Source organism: Macaca nemestrina, chromosome 11 (assembly GCF_043159975.1).
Source record: "Macaca nemestrina isolate mMacNem1 chromosome 11, mMacNem.hap1, whole genome shotgun sequence".
Classification (NCBI taxonomy): Eukaryota; Metazoa; Chordata; class Mammalia; order Primates; family Cercopithecidae; genus Macaca; species Macaca nemestrina.
Window position 1 is genome coordinate 127,999,579 of NC_092135.1, and position 16,750 is coordinate 128,016,328.

General features: G+C 39.9%; 1 protein-coding gene across 29 annotated transcripts in view; it reads right to left on the reverse strand.

The window, feature by feature from the left end:
- The window catches only part of LOC105473959 (thyroid hormone receptor interactor 12), a 153,631-nt gene that overhangs the window by 131,805 nt on the left and 5,076 nt on the right, over window positions 1-16,750 (reverse strand). The window contains exon 1 of one of the 29 annotated variants that reach the window (XM_071073498.1): window positions 16,623-16,638. The exons of the other annotated variants lie outside the window; for them this stretch is intronic. The gene's annotated coding sequence lies outside the window, so the exon portion shown is untranslated. Of the gene's footprint in view, window positions 1-16,622; window positions 16,639-16,750 lie in introns of those variants that run through there. 29 annotated transcript variants of the gene reach the window in all.

Below are 16,750 nucleotides of genomic sequence, written 5' to 3' on the forward strand. Positions count from 1 at the left end.
TGCTGGGATTACAGGCATGAGCCATCGCGCCCGGCTCAATAAAGCTGTTTTTAAAAATTCTATTTTGTTCAGAAAATGCTTTCTGCCTTCAAAAGTCTTACATAAAAAGGAAAACTTTGGCCAGGCACAGTGGTTCACTTTGGCCAGGCGTGGTGGCTTACGCTTGTAATCCCAGCACTTTGGGAGGTTAAGGCGGGTGGATCACCTGAGGTCGGGAGCGGGAGACCAGTCTGGTCAATATGATGAAACCCCCTGCCTCTACTTAAAACACAAAAATTAGCTCGGGGTGGTGGTGCACACTTGTAAACCCAGCAACTTGGGAGGCTGAGGGAGGAGAACTGCTTGAACCTGGGAGGCGGAGACTGCAGTGAGCCGAGATCGCACCACTGCACTCCAGCCTGGGTGACAGAATGAGACTGTCTCAAAAGAAAAAAAAAAAAAACAACGAATTTTATTTTTACTGTTACCCTACTTCAGAACAGCTTTTTAGGAACTGGAAGGTAATAAGACAGTCTTTTCCCTCGAGGAACATACACTCTACCAGGGTCAGCAGACAAACAGCAATTATCAGACAGTTCTGTGAGGAAAACTAAGCAGTGGGAAGAGAAGAAAAAGATAATAGGAAGCAGAGACTACACACAGAAGATGGTAGCAGACAGGGTTCCCTAACCAAATTCCAACTACCCCACCTTTCTTCCCTGCTACAAGAATCCGGCTACAAACGCCTTTACCTCCCAGGAAGCGGGCTATTCCCTTGCCCTCAGCGATGAGTCATGATTGGGCTAAAGCCAGTTATTTTGTTCCAACTTCAAGATTAGAGGCTTGAAATCAATTTAGACCACTGGTTCATAACAAGGATTCTTATATGTGGTATAGAAGAAATAATTTCACTAACCTCTAATTGAAATTTAAGCCAGGCGTGGTGGCTCACACCTGAAATTCTAGCACTTTGTGGGGCAAAGGCAGGTGGATCACTTGATGTCAGGATTTCAAGACCAACCTGGCCAATTTAGTGAAATCCCGTCTCTGCTAAAAATACAAAACTTAGCTGCGCATAGTGGTGTGTGCCTGCAGTCCCAGCTACTCGGGAGGCTGAGGCAGAATCACTTGAACCCGGCAGGTGAAGGTTGCAGTGAGCCAACATGGTGCCACACTACTCCAGCCTAGGTGATGCAGCAAGACTTCGTCCCAAAAAAAAAAAAAAAAGAATTTTAACATTTCTTTCTCATATGAATAAGCAACAAACCACAGCATTATTGGCGGTATCTTTAAGTTTGTACCAAGAGAAATCACAGATATTATATCACATTCAATTGTTGCAGATATCTCAAACTATCCTTTACACTCAACTGAGAAGCTGCTAGATCGTTACTGACAGTGCTAATAAACATATTACTGATTACATACCAGCTTTCACAGTTTGAGAGCTAGACTTCAACATTTTGAGATCTTTGATTTTTTTAATCTTATGGGTATCAATTTTGTGAATTTAACAATATTATTCTGAGGTATCCACAAGCTTCAGACTGCTAAAGAATCTATGCTTCAAAAAAAGTTAAGGGCATCCAGACTTAAAAGGTCCTAACTACAACTTTCAAATGAAACAGAGAAAATAAAATAGAGCATGCATAATCATTAAGCACAGCTCCTGCAACTTACTTCAGTTACACAGATATGCCTTCACATACAGTGGTGGCACACAGTAGGTCATTCATATTAGACTGCATATCAGAAGAATTTAAAAGCCAATGGTCTAAACCTGGCTGTGTACAAAATACCATTACTGTGTGCGGGTTTTTTGTTTTTTGTTTTTTTTGCCAGAAGTATGATCCAGTTGTCAGTAATAAGACATACAGGGAGACAGGCTAGGCATCCTCTAGGAATACTTTTGCTTTCTAGATAAACAACAATAGGAACACAACAGTATCTTTTCTTCTTCCTGACTCAAATGCAATGGACACAATGACTTCAAGCCTTGACAGCCATTCAGTAACCATGAGAACCACTTGCTGCTTAGAATGGCAGAGCAGAAAAACACAGAGCCTGGCCCTTGCTGGAACCACTGTGCAAATGAACCATGTCGTGCAAGGAAAAACAAACCCCAATCTGTTTAAGGCATTCTTGGTCAAGTTTTCTATTCACTTGCAGGTAAAAAGGTTCCTATCAGAAAAAGGAATTATTTTGGATAGGGTGACCAAGTAAGGCCATCTGAGCTAAAACCTTACGCATGAAGAAACAGCCATTAAGATCTAGAAGATGACATTTCACGGAGCAAGAAGAGCAAGTAGAAGGCAAGAAAAGCAGGAGATGATGTCAGATGATGGTGGCCATGTAGGAGCCTGCGAGCCACAACAAGGAGCCTTCTGAATCTTCCCATTGGGCTACCAAAAGCAAAGAGTCACATCCTGCACAAGGGTAATACAAAAGATACTACAAGTTAATACAAGTATCCCAAGTTAATACAGGATACTCCAAGGTAATACAAAAGATAAGGGAGGAAGATTTCATTTAAAAACATGGCTTCGGCCAGGTGCGGTGGTTCACACCTGTAATCCCAACATTTTGGGAGGCCAAGGCAGGCAGATCACTTGAGCTCAGGAGTTCAAGACCAGCCGGGGCAACATGGTGAAACCCCATGTTGTCTCTGCCAAAAATACAAAAGAAAAAAAAAAATTAGCCAGACATCATGATGTATGCCTGTAGTCTGAGCTACTCAGGGGGGTTGAGGCAGGAGGATCGTTTGGGCCCACGAAGTGAAGGCTGCAGTGAACCAAGATGAAGCCACTGCACTCCAGCCTGGGCAACTGAGCAAGACCCTGTCTAAAAAAAAAAATTTTTTTTAATTTAATTTTTCAAAAAAGCGTGGCTTCACAGATATGAGTACAAAGCTAGTATTTCTAAAAAGGATTATTAGTGATAGTTTTTGGCCAGGTGTGGTGGATTACACCTGTAATCCCAGCATGGGTAACCAAGGAGGATGGATTACCTGAGGTCAGGAGTTCGAAACCAACCTGGTCAATATAGTGAAACCCTGTCTCTACTAAAATTACAAAAATTAGCCAGCTGTGGTGGTGTGAGCCTGTAAGTCCCAGCTACTTGAAAGGCTGGGCAGGAAAACTGCTTAAACCCAGGAGGTGGAGGCTGCAGTGACCCAAAATTATGCCACTGCACTCCAGCCTGGGCAAGAGTGAGACTCCACCTCCAAAAGAAAAAAAATAATCTGACAAAGGGAAAAAGATTGACAATTATGGTTAAGTAAATATAAAGCACATTAATGAAAAACTAATAATGTAACAGGAAAATGTTCATCACATGATAGGTGGGAAAATTGGGGGTGGTTCTTAGTTTTCTTTATTCAAATTTTAACAGTTGCTCTATACTTTATAATCAGAAATAAATGCCTCAAAAAGCATTTATGTTTTAAAAAGTCATTTAATACATGTTACGTGACACCTTGGATGGGATCCTGGAACAGAAAGACATTAGGTGAAAATCCAAATGAAGTACAGGTAATAATAATGGGTCAATACTGGGTCATTAGTTGTGTCAAATGTACCATACTAATGTTAAGATCTTCATAAAGAGAAACTGGATGTGAAATACAGGAGAACTCTATCTGTGAAGCTTTTCCGTGAATCTGAAACTGACCTAAAATAAAAAGTGTGTTTAGACCGAGCGCAGTGGCTCACGCCTGTAATCCCAGCACTTTGGGAGGCCGAGGAAAGTGGATCACCTGAGGTTGGGAGTGTGAGACCAGCCTGACCAACATGGAGAAACCCATCTCTACTAAAAATACAAAATTAGCCAGGCGTGCTGGCACATGCCTGTAATCCCAGCTACTAGGGAGGGTGAGGCAGGAGAACTGCTTGAACCTGGGAGGTAGAGGTTGCAGCGAGCTGAGATTGCACCACTGCACTCCAGCCTGGGCAACAAGAGCGAAACTCCGTGTCAAAAAAAAAAAAAAAAAAAAAGTGTGTTTAAAAAAACTCTTCAAGTGGGCAGGTGCAGATAGTAGGAGTCATTAATAAGCAATAGCAGGCAAAAAGACAAAGTCGTTTAGGAAGAGAGAAGATGTATTTTGAAAGAGTCAAGGGCAAAAGGTTATACACAATAATGTATGCCCAGCACACCACAGACCCTCACTTGTAGAATAAGGTCCTCAGTTATTTTACTGTCTTCTCTGCAGTCTCTTAAAGCAGTTTTCAGACACAAGAGGTCTAAACCATCTTCAAAAACAACAAAAGCGTTATTGATCCCTTCAGGTAACAAAGTGCTGAGAATAACGAATATACTTTTAAAAATACCTTTGAGCTACCAAAATTATCACTGTCTTAAAGCCACATAATGCAAGCCTTTACTCTGAACTTAAGGTACACAAGTCTAGCAAGTAGTTTTGCAACTCAATGCACATTAAAAGCTGGGGGAGGAGGGTGTAGCTCACAGTACCTGAACACCAAGAAGCCCATCAAGCAGAGCAAGGAGAGGACACACTCACTGCACAAAGCAATTAAGTTCTATAAAAAGCAGGCTATTTAGGAGTATCCAATAGCCAATGAGGGCCTTAAGGCTAAGTATAATAAACTAACGTTCACTAATGATGGCCACAAGTCAGGAACAAAACATTACAGTGCATTCAGAACACTCTGAAAAATCAACACTTATATAATAACTATTGAAGAACCACATAAACGTGTTCATAGCCGGGCACGGTGGCTCACGCCTGTAATCTCAACACTTTGGGAGGCCGAGGTGGGCGGATTACCTGAAGTCAGGAGTTGGAGACCAACCTGGCCAACATGGTGAAACCCCGTCTCTACTAAAAATACAAAAATTAGCTGGGCATGGTGGCACACGCCTGTGATCCCAGCTACTCTGGAGGCTGAGGCAGGAGAACTGCTTGAGCCCAAGAGGTGGAGGTTGCAGTGAGCTGAGATTGTGCCACTGCACTCCAACCTAGCTGACGGAGCGAGACTGTCTCAAAAAAACAAACAAACAAACATGTTTACTGCATCATTCTTCATCAGGTTTTACATCTATTTCAAAAAAAAAAAAAAGATTTTCATTAATTACAAAAAAGAAATTAGGCCGGGCGCAGTGGCTCACACCTGTAATCCCAGCACTTTGAGAGGCTGAGGCAGGCGGATCACAAGGTCAAGAGATCGAGATCATCCTGGCCAACGTGGTGAAACCCTGTCTCTACTGAAAACACAAAAATTAGCTGGGCATGGTGGTGGGCACCTGTAGTCCCTGCTACTCAGGAGGCTGAGGCAGGAGAATTGCTTGAACCTGGAAGGTGGTGGCTGCAGTGAGCTGAGATCGCACCACTGCACTCCAGCCTGGGCAACAGAATAAGACTCAGTCTCAAAAAAAAAAAAAAAAAAGAAAAGAAAAAAATTAATAAATTTATCCTCCAGCAGTAAAAAAAAAAAAAAAAAAAAAAAAAAAAAAAAAAGACCTTGAAACTAGGTAAAGAGGAATATGGGATGTTCCTTATACTATTTTTGCAAGATTTTTATAAATCTGTGACTATATCAAAATAAAGACATCAAAAAACATACTCCATATCACACTGCTAACACTGACCTTATTTATTTGAAACTGTAAGTAGTCAAAGAGACTATAATTAGCAGTGATAAAACACTTGAACTTGAATCAAATTTAGAAACGGCCCCCCACAAAACTTTTCTAAGTGTGTAATCCGGGTCAGGGTTATTTTTCCTTTCAATTTTTAGGTTCCACTTTAATTGTCCATTAAATTTACTCATAACCTCAATTATAACATCTTAAAAATATATATACACTGTTGACTGTAACTTTATACATTTCCACCAACTGTGAAAATAAGGTACCATTTAGGAGAACTATTAACATTTACAATAAAACAAATACTATTTGATCACTTAACTGAGAACCAGGCGCTGTGCTAGGTAAGAACTTCATTTACTCATTAAAACCTGAGAAGAATCCTGAAAAGTAGGTATTTTCTATATTTTACACAGTAACATGCTCAAGGTAAAACAACAAGGAAAACCCAAGTTCATCCTGCTGCAGAGTCCGTAATTCTCGCAATGATCTCATTTCAATTCTAAATTTCTACCACTCAAATAATTCCAAGACAGTATCAGAAAAATCCACCTTCTCAAAACTGTCTTTTCAGATGCAAAGGAAAGGAAAATAAAAACACTGTCTCTCAAAAGGAATGGTTACTAAAAATACATCTGACAATGCTGAGGAAGCTGAGGCAAGAAGATTGCTTGAGGCCAAGAGTTCAAGATCAGCCTGGGCAACGTAGCAAGATTTCATCCCTACAATAAAAAAAAAATTAACCAGGCATGGTGGCTACTCGGCAGCCAAGGTGAGAGGACCACTGGAGCCCACAAGTTCGAAGCTGCAGTGAGATATGATCACACAACTGCACTCCAGTCTAAACAACAGAGAGAGACCTTATCTCTAGAAAAAAATAACAATAATAATAGCTTAAATGCAAGCACTTATCCTATACCAGGCATTGTTTAAAATGTTTTACATATATTAACTAATTTAATCCTCATAATAATCAGGATATAAATACTATTTTTACTCCCATTTCACAGATGGGAGAACTAGTGTCAAAAAAAAAAAAAGGTTCTTCAACTAGTAATGTTGCAGCCTAGATTTAAACTGAATCTCAGTGTTCGCTCTTAACCACTTCACTAAACTTACTATTATTTAGACATTATCACATTATCCTCCATCCACAGACACTGTGCTAACCTATATAAAGTACCACGGGCCCAGCCCTGAGCCAAGGGAAGAATTCAATACACGTTAGTTGCTAATATTATTCAAGATGCCTTTTCTTAATATTCTTATTCATCTTCCACATCAGTGGGCTAACCTAGATCATTAGACCATATTATATACCTTTTATAGTGACACATCAAAAAGGGAACCAGGAATTTAATTCTGAATTCAAGGTGGGCAAATACATACAGATGCAAATAATGTAACTATTCTGAGAAATATCTTGGTAATATTTTTGCCATATTCTTTATTCCAAACAGTCGGTCATCTTATAAAGCATCTGCATAATGTCTCACAATTCAGTTTAAGAGATTTTTTTTGTTGTTGTTGAGACAGAGTCTCGCTTTGTCGCCCAGATCTCAGCTCACTGCAAGCTCCGCCTCCCGGGTTCACGCCATTCTCCTGCCTCAGCCTCCCCAGTAGCTGGGACTACAAACGCCCGCCACCTCGCCCGGCTAGGTTTTTGTATTTTTTAGTAGAGACGGGGTTTCACCGTGTTAGCCAGGATGGTCTCGATCTCCTGACCTTGTGATCCGCCCGTCTCGGCCTCCCAAAGTGCTGGGATTACAGGCTTGAGCCACCGCGCCCGGCCTCAGTTTAAGAGATTTTATGCTGCTGGGTATGGTGACTTACACCTGTAATCCCAGCACTTTGGGAAGTTATGCGGCCAGACATGATGGCTCACGCCTGTAATCCCAGCACTCTGGGAGGCCGAGGTGGGCAGATCACTTGAGGCCAGGAGTTCAAGACTAACCTGGGCAACACAGTGAGATCCCTCTACAAAAAATAAAAAAAATTAGCCAGTCACAGTGGCACATGCCTGTGGTCCCACCTACTGAGGAGGCTGAGGCAGGAGAACCACTTGAACCTGGGAGGCCGAGGTTGTAGTGAGCTGAGATCACGCCACTATACTCCAGCTTGGGTGACAGAGTGAGATTCTGTCTCAAAAAAAAAAAAAAGAGATTTTATGTTAGTTTTGTCCAAGTTTACCACTCTCCCTTTAAGATTATAAACTCCAGGCCAAGGACTACATTTTATGTATCTTTATAATCCCAAATCTTAGTCTGTGGCCTGAAATAAGAAGTGTTCAGAAATACTTATTATATGCTGATAAGGGCCGGGAGTGGTGACTCATGCCTGTAATCTCAGCATTTTGGGAGGCCACGCCACAGTGGAAGGATCACTTGAGCCTAAGGCTTTGAGACCAGCCTGGGCAACATAGGGAGGCCCTGGCTCCACCAAAAAAAAAAAAAAAAAAAATTAAAGTATTAGCTGGATGTGGTGGTGCACATCTGTAGTCCCAGCTAGTCAAGAGGCTAAGGTGGGAAGATCGCTTGAGCCCAGGAGGTCAAGGCTGCAGTAAGCAGTGATTGTGCCACTAGACTCCAACCTGGCTGACAGCGTTGAGACCTCATCTAAAAAAGAAAAAGAAAAGTCTGGTACAGTGGCACATGCCTATAATTCCAGCATTTTAGAAGCTGACGCAGGAGGACTGCATGAGGCCGGGAGTTCAGGACCAGCCTGGGCAACATAACAAGATTCTGTTTTACCAAAAAAAATACAAAACAGCCAGGTATGGTAGTGCGAGCCTACAGTCTCAGCTACTCAGGAGGTGAAGGCAGGAGGATAACATGATCCAAGGGCTTTCAAGGCTATGGTGAGCCATGATTGTACCATTATGCTCCAGCCTGGGTGACAGAGTGAGACACCTAACTCTAAAAACAAAAAAAACTTAGTAATATATACCATTTGCTTATAATTCACATGTATTAGTTCTATATCCACTGCTAGAGTAACTTCACTGAGATGCCTTAAATGATTGCTTTTCTAGGTCTGAGAGTACTGCTACATACAATTCAAGCAACACCTTTAAGAGATAAATGCAGCAGTTGCTGAAACCAAGATAACTTCTTTCCTTGTGCCATGATTCTAATACTAGCCCTTAAAATAGAAACAATTCCAGAATTTTTTTTAGAACTGTTGTTTTACTAAGTCCTTGATTTTACACTCCTTAAAATAACTATAGATTAAGCCATTCCTAACTTTACAACTGTCTGAAGAAATATGGAAAACTTCCCAAATCCTTTACTATTGCATTAAAAATTTAAATAAACTCAGCAGGAATCATGAAAAAGTTCTAAATTTCTTGAGATACAGAAAACTCTTAGAAGTTAACTCTGTAATTATGAATCACCTTCATTTTCTTTTTTAGTAATAAGAAACAAAACCGTAACACCATGGCTGAATATCAGTAAACATGCGAGTTAGGCAGTAGACCCATTTTACAGAAGAGAAAGAAACTGTGGTATTCCAGCAAACCTAAGTTTACCAATTCTTTAACTTATTCAAGAAACAAACTGAGTATCGATTAAAACAGGTACCACAATGAAGATAGAAAATGACGGTGTATTATCTCTTCAGTAATTCCTTTCGGTAGTCCTTAGTTTCTGCGATGACAAGATACCTGGAAAAAATGTCATGGCCTAATATACAGGCAGCTGAAAAGTAATACTAGATGGTTAGAAGAGGCAGAAGCAGATTATCTTACAGCACCACACCAAAGGCTGAAATTCCCCAAGTCTTAGTTCATATCAGCAACTGGAAAGGCAACACTTTTCAAAAGGCAGGATGAAGAGTAGAGTAAAAAAGATGAACTCTGCGATTAACAGTCTAGTTTTCTGAAAGGATTTTGAGCCCAGAATGTAAAAATCAACACTAACATTACTAATGACAGTTGAGAAATAATTAGCAAATAGGTCTGATCACAAAGTTAAGACTACTGAATCTTCTTAAACATCAGCCTACTTGTTGCCATCTACTGGGGGAAGGGCACAAATGCATTTGGACCTGGGGTGGAGAGGTAGAGATCAGGGTCAAATTCCCTTGAGACTAAGCTGCTTTCCCTAGGTGAGAAGAAATGAAAACACATGTTTCATAAAGGAAAAAATACATGAAGCTGGGTGGTTGTTTTGCAGAAAAATAGGCACTCTTGTGCTACAGCAGTAAAACATATAGACTGCACGAATATTTTTATTCTAAAGTAAGTCCACAAAATGTTGCACGATACGGCCTTCCTTACTCCCCAAACAGGTACAATTCTGAGTCATAAATCTGCATAGCTAACATCTCTGCTTTCTACATAAGAATCAAATTAATCCAAACCGCAATTAGGAAAGTCTGTAAGAACACACTAGAAATAAAAGCTGCTAAAAAAAAGCTAAATATTATAGCTATCAGAACACTGAAAAAAAAAATTTAGTTTCTCTTCAGGCACCATATAACCTAATTTCTCATTTTTAAAATCCTGTGTACCTACTTGTATAAAAGTAACAGTATTTGTTAAAGGATATAAAATTATGCTAGATAGGAAGAGTATGTTCTCCTGTTCTATTCCACTGCAGGGTGACTATAGTTTAATACATAGTTTCAAAGAGCTAGAGGGAAGATATTGAACGTCCCAACACAAAGAAATGATAAATATCTGTGATGATGGTATGCTAATTACCCTGATCTGACTACTATACATTGTATGTATTGACACATTACTAAGTGCCCCAAAAATACATACATATTATGTGTCAACATTTTAAAAACAAAGGGGTAACTACTATGCAGAGTGCAAAGCAAACATTTTATTAGAATATTTAATTTGATTAAACTATGTAATATTAATTTATACTTTTTTAAAGTATTTAAATATCCCAGAGTCAGTAATGGCTAGGAAAAAAAAAGTATTTAAATATTTAAACCACAATTCACTTTTGTTTTAAACATAATTTCACTGTATTGAATGCTAAGCAAAAGTTTCCCTTTAAAGTCCCAATAATAAGACTTACAAATTACTGAGGACAACTCACAAAAAATCATGCATTAGGTATCAAAAAGTATTTTGAATCAAAAAAAACTGAACAAACAGCAGCTTCCACTAAAGGAAGACTTGTGTGTCCAACAGAGGACTGGTGTGAGTCATTTAGACAATAAACCAGCTCCTGCTTATTTAACATTTTAAACAACAGGAAAAAAAAAAAAAAAAAGAAATTTTACCTTCACTACTTTTATCTCCTCCAAAACTTACCACAAAAACCTTTATATGTAGTACCAGAAAGGGAAGCACTGTCATAAAAAACAACATCTAAAAGCACTTTATTTTCATTTTCAGTTCATTCATAAATATTTTTGTATACTTTTTTCACATCATCACCTATTCAGGGATCAACAATCATTCAACATAATCTGTTAAATCTAATTCCTTGATCTCCCATTTAAGAACTTCAATAATCTCAGCCCAATTCCTGTGATTTCAAACATATGGACCCTCTACTCCAGAGAGCTCATTTACCTTAATATTAGATCCTCACCACAATTACACCTTTAAGCTCCCCATTCTTCTATACCATCCTCCAATCAGGGCTAGTTTAAGCCCCTCTCTCTTCTTGGTCTTCCTCAGTAACTTCGACCCAGAACTGAACCTCTCTAAACTTCCAAGTACCCACTATATAAAACTCAATCTTGTACTCAATAACAAATATGCACAATGTTAGATGTTGTGTGCTGCTGTTATAAGTTTGAACTCATCTACAACAAAGTACATTTCAAGATAAGGAATCTCCTTTTGTAAATCTCTTCTTTCTCAGCACCCTCTAAGAGGGCAGATCTTGTATGGGACCAGATACACACTCACATTAGCTGCTGATGAATATTTGTTTTTGTTTTTTGAGACAGGGTCTCACTCTGTGGCCCAGACTGGAGTGCAGTGGCATGATCTTGACTCACTGCAGCCTCAACCTCCTGGGTTCAAGCGATCCTCCTGCCTCAGCCTCCCAAGTAGCTGGGGCTACAGGCATGCACCACCACATCAGGCTAATTTTTTTATTTTTAGTAGAAACAATGTCTTGCTGTGTTGCCTAGGTTGTTCCTAAACTCCTGGGCTGAAATCATCCTCCTGCCTCAGCCTCCCTAACGGCTGGAATTACAGGAATGAGCCACAGCGCCTGGCAGAATATTTGTAAACAAAGGTGCTTCAACAATTTATTTAGTATAGCCACAAATCATGCCCTAATTCATGTTTCTTAATTTACATTCCAATATCAGATTTTCTAAATGCAGAAAAATCTACATTTAGAGTATTTACAGAATATTTATCTAGGCTAAATACTATACTCCTATATATAGTTTTAGACAAGCTGTGATGGAGTAAGTTAAATATCAACTATATGAAACATAACGGAACTTGAAAGACAAGGAATAAGTTTCAGGTTCCTTTTATATTCTGCCAAGCACAACTGTGGCACACAGTAAGCACTTGATAAATATGTATTGATAAATAAATCATCATCTACTAATAAACATAATCTCCAAATGCTAAATTCGGGGTAACCAACTAACTATTCTAAGGCCTTAACAATTCCTTAAGTAGCTGATTTTAATGAGCCTAATTTTGAAAAATTTATATTCTACACTCAGCTGCCAACCCCTGAAAAATGAAAACAAGCAAGTAAATTATGGCAAATGATGCTAATATTATTTTACAACACAGTTTCTCAATGTGTCCCACCAAAACACACTATCACGTACACCTACCATGTACAATGCATTATGTTGGAAGCCTTGTGCCAGACACTGTGAAGATAAAATAATGAGATCTCTACCTTAAAGAGGCCAAAAATGCAGTTAAGAAGTTAAGATGTAAACAACTAATCATATAAGACAGAATGTGAAAGCCATCCTGAAACATGTTACAGAAGGGGAATAGGAGAGTAAGGAGTAAAAATTTTAAAGGAGTCACTAGAAGAAAGTCAAGTGTGTGTGTACATATAGTTGTAAGAGATACAGGCCAGGTGCAGTGGCCCACGCCTGTAATTCCAACTCTGGGGGGCCGAGGCAGGTGAATTGCCTGAGATCAGGAGTTCAAGACCAGTCTGTAATCCCAGCTACTCAGGAGGTTGAGGCAGGGGAATTGCTTGAACCAAGGAGGTGGTGGAGGTTGCAGTGAGCTGAGATCGCGCCACTGCACTCCAGCCTGGGCGACAAAGCAAAACTCTGCCTCAAAAAATAAAACAAATAATAATAATAATAATAATAAAGAGATACAAGATGTGGAAGGGGTATCAATTCAAGTAGACAAAAAACCAAAGCAAAAACGCTAAAAAGTTGCTGGGTGTGTTCAGAGAGGAAGAAACAGTTCAATCTGATTGCAGCCAAGGATGCAAAACAAACAGAATTACGAAACACTGGGGTCTTAGAAGTTGGTAGTATTTGCATATATTTCCTATTTACAAGGCTACTAGAAGCACTTGGTTTTTGAGAATCAAAAAAAGTAGGGGACCTTCATATGATCTCTATGAACCTGCTCTCTAAGGACACAAAGCAGCTTAAATTACAACTGAAGAGAGAATTTCAAGAGATGGGCTACTGTGAAAACTCACTTTAGGTTTCCAGGGCATCACACGTTTACCAATATAAAAACTTTAAGTTAATCTGACCTTAAGAAGACAGCACAAGGTACATCTATTTATTCAGAGCACTGCCCACAGGCAGAATGAGTAGGAGTTTTGAAGTCAGGGTAGAACTCATTGGTTATGACAGCCAACAAGTTGATTAAAATACACACTGAAATGCTGTAACTTCAAGTCTTGAAGGCTTGCTGATGGACACTTACGCTTATAAATAGCCTTCAAAAATCTATGTATAGGTAATAACACCATATTTATAGAAATATGTACATGCTCTCTAAAAAGAAACAAACAGAATAAACTAGAATGATGTATACTATTATAAATTGCAGACACTAATCAGTTAGCACTGTATTAAAACATATCAGTTAGGCGCAGTGGCTCATTCTTGTAATCCCAGCACTTTGGGAGGCCAACGCGGGTGTATCACGTGAGGTCCGGAGTTCAAGACCAGCCTGGCCAACATGGTGAAACCTGTCTCTACCAAAAATACAAAAAATTAGCTGGGTGTGGTGGCAAGCGCCTGTATCCCAGCTCTGGGGAGGCTGAGGCAGGAGGATTGCTTGAACCCAGGAGGTGGAGTTTACAAGTGAGCCAAGATTGCGCCACTGCACTCCAACCTGGACAACAGAGCGAGACTCAATCTCAAAAAAAACTTATTTAGGTCTTCAATGTACTTTAAACTATCAACTATTATATGCACATAATGTCCAATTAAAGAATAACAAAATGGCTTGCCCTAATTCCTTTTAAAATGTATGATTTAAAGTAACTTGCAGTCTCCAAATATATACTGACTAAAAGTCTCAATCATTTCAGCATTAACGATGCAAAATATGAATCAAAATTTAAAAAACAGGACATTAAGCCATTACGAAATATTTCCACTTAAAGTATCTTATTTTATTTTCACAAGACTTATTCTATCAACAAACACTTAATCCCTATTATGGACCAGGTACTGTGCTAGATGCAGAAACAAAAAGGGACACTGCTTGGGATTAGTGTTCTTGTAAAAGTTTAAAAAAGAAGGGTGGAGGCTAAGGACTTTAAAGAATTCATAATCAACTAAGGAATACAATTGTATATTAAACAAAAAAAAAAAAAAATTTTTTTTTGAGACAGGGTCTCACTCTGTCTCCCAGGCTGGAGTGCAGTGGCACAATTCGAGCTCACCACAGCTTTGATCTCCCAGGCTCAAGCAATCCTTTCACCTCAGCCTCCCAGGTAGCTGAGACTACAGGCATGTGCCACCATGCCCAGCTAATTTTTGATTTTTAGTAGCCACAAGGTCTCTACTAAGTTGCTCAGGCTAGTCTCAAACTCCTGGGCTCAAGCGATCCTCCTGCCTCAGCCTCCCAAAGTTCTGGAATTACAGGCATGAGCCACTGGGTCTGGTCAAATGTTTCAAGTAGGATACGTATGCATATAACAGAGGTATGTTCGAGTTAAAAGAGTTTTCACAAATGAGGCAATGGCCGACAATACTGTAAACAAATGGAGAAAGGGCTTTGTGTTCCAATACATCTGTGGAGCCTAATCTAAATACAGAATGTCTAGCATATAAATGACAATTGACTCTAGGTTAGGTAGTAATAATCAGATTTTTCAGATTAGGCACTTGAAGCTCACAAAGTACTAAGTTAAATTATTTGCCCAAGGTTACAAAGATGGGAAGTGCACAGCTAGGACTGGAACCTAAGTCTTGCCTTCAAATCAGACAATCACTTGAACAGTGCTATTAAGGAAAACACAGAGTAGCAGGTATTTTTCACTCTAGACCACCTGAATGACTTTTTAAATCAAGCATAACCATGATAGCCGGGCATGGTGGCGCCTGTCTGTGATCCCAGTACTTGGGAGGCTGAAGCAGGACAATTGCTTGAACCTGGAAGGTGGAGGCTGCAGTGAGCCGAGATTGCGCCACTGCACTCAGCCTGGGCGACAAGAGTGAGACTCCGTCTCAACAAACAAACAAGCATAACCATGAAACTGACTACTGCCAATAGCTTCTGCATTCTCAAGAAAAAAGCATGTAAGCCTGAACAATGAGTTAAGTTCCTTTTTCTTCTATCCAATGATTTAATGAAATCACTGAAATCACAAGAAACAACCAAAATCTAAAAGGCCTCAGAGAAAAATGACTGAACAGACTTATTTCAGTCTAGGAAACCTCTTTTTGCCAACAACCTAAAATTATCAGTAAGTGAGGATATTAAAGAACTACATTTTTTAAAAATCCAAGACATTAGCTGAGTTAAATTTTACCTTAAAAAAAAAAAAAAAAATCAAGGGACAGGTCTAGCATCAGTATACTTATCTATTTATTACAAATAACAGCAAGCATCCATTATGCACAGAGAAACCCAGCAGAGAGGTAGAGAACAGCTGCTTTGAGGTTATGTCTTCAAGTCTGTAACACAGCTGCTGAAATGATACACAAGTACCAAAAGAAAATACACCAGTAAAGCTTACATTACACTATACTACACTACACGTTAAGAATTACCAGGCACTGGCCGGGTGCGGTGGCTCACGCCTGCAATCCCAGCATTTTGGGAGGCTGAGGCGGGGGGATCACGAGATCAGGAGATCGAGACCATCCTGGCTAACACAGTGAAACCCCATCTCTACTAAAAATATAAAAAAATTAGCAGGGCATGGTGGCGGGCACCTGTAGTCCCAGCTACTTGGGAGGCTGAGGTAGGAGAATGGCGTGAACCCAGAAGGCAGAGCTTGCAGTGAGCCGAGATTGCGCCACTGCACTCCAGCCTAAGCGAGAGAGCGAGACTCTGTCTCAAAAAAAAATTACCAAGCACTAAGATTATATACAACAATCTAAAAATTATATTTATTCTGTAATGTCCACCAGATTTTTACTCTTCCACCCTATTTGGCCTGGACTCCCCTCAAGCTTGGCCTTATTAACTAAAGCTTGGCCTATGAAAAAAGTGGCACAGAATAAGCCACTGGCTTAACACTAAAACATGGCAGTGACAGTTGATATCCATCCAGGCACTTTAATGGCACATTAGTCAGGGGAGATGTGAAGAGGCCATGATCACTGAACCAACCAACAGAAAGCATTCTGAAGAATCTGCTGGGGTCAAAGAACCCTTCCAAGCAGGTTGGAGTGCAGTGGCGTGATCATAACTATTAACTTCGAATCTCTGGGTTCAAGCAATCCTTCCGCGCCAGCCTCCAGAGTTGCCTAGAACTACTGACGCATGCCACCATGCCCTGCTAATTTTTTCTTTTTTGGGGAGACAGTCTCACTATGTTGCCTGGGCTACAACTCCAAGCTTCAAGAGATCCTCCCGCCTCCTGCCTCCCAACTCCCCACCTCCAGTGCCACCTCACCCAGACCAATCAGGTTTATTAGCATACCTTCACACATACCACATTGATATGAAATCATCCTTGCCCTCAGGAAGCCTATAATCCAGTCAGGGAAACAAAAGCAACACGTGTCAACAAATACAATATTGTAATGCAGAAATGAAGCAAGTACAGAT